At 35.9% G+C, this 7,058-nt stretch overlaps 1 long non-coding RNA gene across 1 annotated transcript in view; it reads right to left on the bottom strand.

Annotated features, from left to right (window-relative positions):
• Nucleotides 1-860: 860 nt before the first annotated feature.
• Nucleotides 861-7,058, bottom strand: part of LOC106883916 (uncharacterized) — a 60,604-nt gene continuing 54,406 nt past the window's right edge. The window contains exon 5 of the long non-coding RNA XR_001411178.2: nucleotides 861-1,000. This is a non-coding gene — a long non-coding RNA (uncharacterized LOC106883916). The remainder of the gene's footprint in view (nucleotides 1,001-7,058) is intronic.

Here is a 7,058-nt window from a genome sequence, read left to right as displayed (position 1 = left end):
AGTCCATATTTCAGGTTCATTTTTCTTGTTTATATAGTTAACATAAAGTCATAGCCCCGACAATTGTTGAGTCTTTGTGCACTTTCATTGATTAAATACCTCGATTACACGAACTGAAATAATGATTCAGTTTACTTTCGTGTAGATTCATCTACTATACACAAATATATGCATACAAAATATATTCTTGAACATACACACAAAATTGCATATATATATATATATATATATATATATATATATATATATATACATACACACACATATGTGTGTGTGAATGTATGTATTTATATATTAGATATGTATTTACATATGCAAGTATAGATGTATACATATATTGTATATGTATGTATGCATGTTTGTATGTATATACATACATATATATATATATATATATATATATATATATATATATAGAGAGAGAGAGATAGATAGATGTTTATATGTATGTATATATGTATGTAGGCATGTATGTATGTATGTATGTATGCATGTATGTATGTATGTATGCATGTATGCATGTATGTATGTATGTATGTATGTAGAACCTTAGTCATATGCGCCAGCAACTCTTTGTTCTGCAGTTTAAAATTCGCTGAGTTTATTCGAGTCATGTTTTTCTCAGACGCCGATTTGTCTTGCATGATTCAGTAGCATGGCGAATTTTAAAAAACTATATAAACTATGAAACTATTATATATTTATATGCAATTAATTATATTATATATCTGTGTGTGTGTGTGTGTGTGTGTGTGTGTGTGTGTGTGTGTGTGTGTGTAATTAGTTTATACATTCCGAATGAAAAGCAAAATAATAAATTCATCTCCTAATATAGTGCATTTATCTGCTAAAACATTATTTCACAATATTTAAATAGCGAAAGTATAAAGGTTGGTGTGTGATAGATTTAGATTGGCGGAATTGGTAAATTGTCGATTGAAATTTTGGCTTGTCAGATAAATTTGTTCGGTTTTTCTGCTTGACAGTTAAATTTTCATGTCTGAAAAGAAGAACAATTTGAAGTTTCCCAAACAATAAAGAAATATTGGAGAGGAAGAATAGAGCTAGAAAGTAATAAAATAAAATAAAATAAAACACTATGATAAAAATATTTTTCATGTTAATTCAAATAACACTGGAAAAAAAAAAGATTAAAAAAAAAAAGTCAATGGAAAGGGAACGAAAGAATTTATCTGACACGCCAAATTTTCCATTGTTTAGGTACGTCTATCTACATTAAAATGGGAGGAAACTCAACGTTGCTTATTAACCTTTCGATTTCGAATAACTACCAGTCGACTGAATCGACGAGAAGTTATTTCATACAGAGAATTTTTTGTGGCTGTGTGGTAAGAAGTATGCTTCCCAACCATATAGTTTCGGGTTCAGTCCCACTGCGCGGCACATTGATCAAGTGTCTTCTACTATAGCTCCGGACCGAACAAAAGTTTGTGAACGGATTAAGTATGCTTTCCGCAGTTAATGATAATATAATTTTGGACGGATATATCTGATTTCTGCAGTAAAAGGGTTAAGCATTGTCAAATGACATTTTCTTCTTAGAATTTTAGTCATTGCTGTACTTCATATATCAAAAATATACAAGGTCACTAACAAATGTATACAGCTTAAACGCGCAAATGACCCTTTGTAAGATTTGCAATGCGCTGGTTTGCTTATATTACCTTCTTAAGATGGCTGCCTTTACAAACTGCAAGAAGTAATCTCTTTCAAGCATGAACTTCAGAATTATAAAGAAGAGACACCAGCTACATACAGTAGTCACAAGTCATAGTAGTGGACTAAGCAATACCGTAACTTTAAACGAGATAATGAATTAAAGAACTTAAACAATTGTAAGTAGCTTATTTACAGCAATCTTAAAAAGTTAATACAGTTTTAAACCTCTGAACTGATTTGCCTGTATTATCTTCTTATGATTACAGTAAATAATGTTTACACTGTCCGCAAATTTGTGCTTCTGATCTCGTAAATTTCGTATATCATAAAATAGCGCAAAGATAGATGTTTGTAAAGTGAAATATACTAGGTCGTCAAGTATGAAATTTGTAGAAAAGAAAAAAGTTTGCTAATGTTTTATAAATACACGGATTTATTCATCAAAGTATGCACCCATATTGTCAATACACTTTTGCCATTTCAGCAGTAGCTTGTCCTGCCCGAAACTATAAAAGCCTAGCAATCTAGAGTCAATAAAATCTTGGAAGGCCTGCTTTACAGCATCATCGGAATTAAATGTTTTACGTATCAAAACGTTATCCAAATTCTGAAAGAAGTAGTAGTTACTGGGGGCAAGATCAGGTGAGTACGGTGGATGATGGAGAACTTCCAACTCCAACTCCTGTAGTTTCGCCAATGTCATTTTTGCGACGTGTGGTCTGGTGTTGTCTTGCAATAAAATACGAGTGGATCTGTTGCCTAATCTAGGCTGTTCTTTTTTGTATGTTTCGGCATCATTTACTCCAGTCGGTTGCAGTATACTTCGGCCGTGATTAATGAGCCAGGTTTAATGAAATCATAATGGATCACACCTGCGTCAGACCACTAAAAGCACACCATCAGCTTCTTTTGGTGAATTTTGCTTTTTGGACTGTGTTTTGGTGGCTCGTCTTTGTCCAACCATTGTGCTGAACTGGAGCAATGTGAAAATAAATTGTCTTGCTCAAGAACACAACGCACAACCCGGTCCGGAATCGAACTCACGACTGCCCGACGTGCACTTGACGTGAATCCGATTGTAAGCCCGACGTTCAAACCGCTGAGCCATCGCTCAGTGTATTAGAAGCAGCATCAAATTTCTTTCAAGACATACCATACCCCTTTCAAAATAGAGGGAAGTCGAAAAATGTAGTTTTAATCATTCTACGTCTGGGTAAAAGATGTGATGGTCACTGTTTTACAAAATGAAGATGTATTGGATAATATACTCTTAAATATAGTATGCTTCAAAAAGAAAAGGCAGACTGATTACAGCTAGACCTAGAGAAAGCCTAAATCAACAAGCCTTATGATCGATCAAAAACATTCTCAAAATGTACTTTGGATTGTTTATTCTGCTAAGTTAAACACACGCGCAGTTGCAGTTCACTTCAGTTTCATTACCATTTAATTAGATAATTAGTCAATTAGTATATAAATGTAGTTACACACTCCTTGCTCTTTACGTTTTGTTCTATGTTGCATTCCAATTGTGATTTTTGGTCCTGTTCTATGGTTTATTTAGATTACATGTATATGTATGATTTTAATCGCAGCGGTGGGGGTGTGATTTAAGGAACGCTTTGCGTTTACTCTTAACAGGTCAGGCAATCACCTACAGGCTTTTCTTTGGATTGTAGAGCTAGACACTTATACTTCTAGAAAATTATCCTTACGTACAAGTGACCTAATGTGCGTGTGTGTGTGTGTGTGTGAAAATGGTATACGATAAAAGTGTGTCTATTGTGCACGTGTGGTGATATGTTTTGTTGGACGGACGTCAAACTCCAATGCTATAATAAAAGTGAAATGAAATCCAATCACTGTGCGAATTATAGCAGCATGAAGATCTCAAAGCACAACAATATCTGTTTTAATAGTTGATGTCACATGAACCTCGTAAAACAAACGCAAAAGCGAATTTCTAAAGCTGAACACTACAAAAGCTTTCGTTGTTCTCTAGCGCCAGGTGAACCTTGATCAAATAGAGCATTGATCAAAGTAATTTCAACTGTGCCCCATCACCATAATTTAGAATTATATACGATTGAATTATTTAAGGTGGGTTAAATTTATCTCTAACAGGTTGAGCTATCACATACAGGCTTTTCTTTGGTTTGTAGAACTAGATACTTACTCTTATCGACAATTGTTCCTTCGTCTTTGGGGCCAAGTGTTTAAGATGTTGCACTCACAATCGTGAGATCGTAGGTTTGATTCCCTGACCAGCTTCTTGAGCAAAACAGTTCATTTCTCGTAACGCCAGTTCACTCAGCTGCAAATGGTCAACTTTGCGATGGAATGACGTACAACGGTAAGATGGTCACCCAGGAAAATAACCCACCCAAACGTAGGTCTCGCAAAAACGTTTTGTATTCAGCAATCAAAATGATGAACAGTACAACCCGTAATATGAATCCCGACTTCTTGGGAAAGGTTGTTCAACCACATCGAAGGTCAACAATAACGTCCGTTAGGTTTCATGTATTTTTGATTAACAGCGTTTAACTAAATTAACTTCGAGATGATATTGAAAAGTTCCTGGTTTTGGGTAAAGGAAAACACAGGAGGATCAGTTAATTATGATTTTATGCAACATATTCCCCTCTCAGGTTCACACACTTATTGCAGCGGTCCTTCATTTATTCTAAGCCCTATAGAAGAACTCGGAATGTTGGACCTCCAACCAAGCCTTTCGCCGTAACTTTAAATCCAGGAACTTTTCGGCATCCCCACCCCACCTCGTACAACTTTAAAGTAATTTCCACACTGTAACTTCTGATAATTATATACTAAAGAAAGTACAATTAATAAATTAGCTATGTTGTTGGTATTCCGTCGCTTACGACGTCGAGGGTTCCAGTTGATCCGATCAACGGAACAGCCTGCTCGTGAAATTAACGTGCAAGTGGCTGAGCACTCTACAGACACGTGTACCCTTAACGTAGTTCTCGGGGATATTCAGCGTGATAAGGCTGGCCCTTTGAATTACAGGCACAACAAAAACAGGAAGTTGTGGTGAAAGAGTACAGCAGGGTTCGCCAGTATCCCCTGCCGGAGCCTCGAGGAGCTTCAGGTGTTTTCGCTCGATAAACACTCACAACGCCCGGTCTGGGAATCGAAACCGCGATCCTATGACCGCGAGTCCGCTGCCCTAACCACTGGGCCATTGCGCCTCCACAATAAATTAACCATATCCTACAATAAATGACCACATAATTTGCGCACAATGTTTTAATTCACTAAGTACAATTTATTTTTGACGTGGCGATGGATTATAGGCTAAAAGTGACTGGATTTAAAAGAGTTTTTATTAACCGCCCAAATTGGATTATCGTATTAAAATAATATTGTGTTCTCTGCTTTCCAGTGTGATGGCAAATATTAAATCTACATTTGTGGTGTAAGTCCTCGTTGGCCTGTGTTAACGGATTACAAGGCTTTTATTTAACATGTATTTATAAGAGTTACAAAGTTGACTATGTTCGTAAACATTTACATTTATGCATCTTCAGACAAACACACTATTCATCCGCACATGAACCTATCCATGAGCAATAAGTTAATTATATCTATGCACACACTGCTTATTATTAAGCACATACTTTCCTTGGGTGCATTAATACATAGAGACACATTATACGAATAAAATCTGTGTATGCACATTATCCATAAATATATACGACTGAGTATGTGTATGCACATTAGCGCATATATATATATATATATATATATATATATATATATACTTTTAGTCTTTTATTTGTTTCAGTCATTTGACTCGGCCATACCGGAGCATCAGCTTTTGTCGAACAAATCGACCCCAGGACTTATTATTTTGTAAGCCTAGTATTTATTCTATCGGTCTCTTTTGCCGAACCGCTAAGTTACAGGGGCGTAAACACATCAACATCGGTTGTGAAGCGATGGTGGGGGACAAACATGGAGACAAACACACACACACACACACACACACACACACACACACACACACACACACACACACACACATATATATATATATATACACGACGATCCTCCTTCCGTTTCTGTTCATCAAACCCACTCACAAGAATTTGGTCGACCCGAGGCTATAACGGAACACACTTGCCCAAAGGGGCCACGCAGTGGGATTGAACCCAGAACCAAGTGGTCGGTAAGCAAGCTACTTACCACACAGCCACTTCTGCATATTTGAATAATGAGAGAGAGAGAAGTTGCAACGAATAAGGGAGTAACACGCGAATACTATGGACATTTTTACTCCCTCACCGTTACTCCCTCCCCTCACTTAGCGGTCATTCTAATAGTTCTTTTGTGTTAATAGCGGTCAATCACACAGTAATTTCCCTTTGTTTAACGGTCGTTTTCATAGCATTTTTTCGATGGCCAGATAACTGAAGAGATGGCGGCGTGGGTTTCCGTCCCGACATCCGAAACTCAGAATTTTATCATGGCTACCGAATAATTGTCACATATTATTTACAGATATATACACATATATATATATATATTTACATATTATGTATGTGTGTGTATAAATATTGATATATATATATATATATGATATATATTTACATATATATTATGTATTTACATGTGTATTATAAATTCACATACTGATGCACACACAAACATATACACGTGTATTTGCGTATGTAGACATCTATGGATCATGCTTAATGCAAAAACATTTCGAGAAGCTAATACAATATTCGACGCCAGTGAATGATATAGGGAAAGTGGTTGAAAAATCATTGGCATTGCTATTACTATGCCGATTGAATAAACATCCGATATATTCAACAGAAGCGCTATTAGATTAAAATTACCATATATGTACCATACTTAATGCAAATACGTCATGATAATCTAAATAAACTGCGGTATTCATCCACGGATACCTTTTATGGAGGTACTGTATGTAATTAAACAGCGGTGATGGGTATGTCACATGCGCATTTCGGTCACACTGAGCTTCGTCAGTAGCTTGTGTGACCCTGGACGATTTTCGTGCTATAATTTAGTCCACCTTCAAGCGCACCATGTCGTATATAAAGCGAACAAAGTAGTGACAATTTGGTGGAGATGAAAAATGTAAGATTTTGATTTAGTATATCGATATATTACATCTAAAAAAAAAAGAAGAAACAAATCACGAAAACCATATCGAAATAACAAAAATTTGTAAAAATTCTTCATGATAAATTATAGCAGTGAAAGAAAGCTAGAATGATTTTGTTTATTTCAAAATTTTTTCATTGAAATAAGACATTGCAAATCTTGCAGACGCGTGCACACACACACACACACACACACACACACACACACACACACAC

This window comes from Octopus bimaculoides, chromosome 2 (genome assembly GCF_001194135.2).
Source record: "Octopus bimaculoides isolate UCB-OBI-ISO-001 chromosome 2, ASM119413v2, whole genome shotgun sequence".
NCBI lineage: Eukaryota > Metazoa > Mollusca > Cephalopoda > Octopoda > Octopodidae > Octopus > Octopus bimaculoides.
The sequence above is the reverse complement of the archived record's forward strand: the minus strand, read 5'-3'. Positions and strand labels throughout refer to the sequence as shown.